The sequence below is a fragment of the Fulmarus glacialis genome, unplaced genomic scaffold (genome assembly GCF_000690835.1).
Source record: "Fulmarus glacialis isolate BGI_N327 unplaced genomic scaffold, ASM69083v1 scaffold39181, whole genome shotgun sequence".
Classification (NCBI taxonomy): domain Eukaryota; kingdom Metazoa; phylum Chordata; class Aves; order Procellariiformes; family Procellariidae; genus Fulmarus; species Fulmarus glacialis.
The window spans coordinates 1-207 of NW_009192832.1; positions in this window are offsets into that span (position 1 = coordinate 1).

Here is a 207-nt window from a genome sequence, read left to right on the forward strand (position 1 = left end):
GGAACAAGGGGGTCTGGGGAGGAATTGCCACACCGGGAGGACGCGCAGGAGCCTGGAGCCTCTGGCTTCGCGGGTCGCAGGCCCGGAGGAGGGCTGGGAGCTGGGGGAGGGAGGAGATGGGTAGTTGTGCCATACCTGCGCGGGACAGAGCTCCTTCATCCCTGCAGAGCCGGCTGGCAGAGCCCGGTGCCCATGCTGCACATCAGC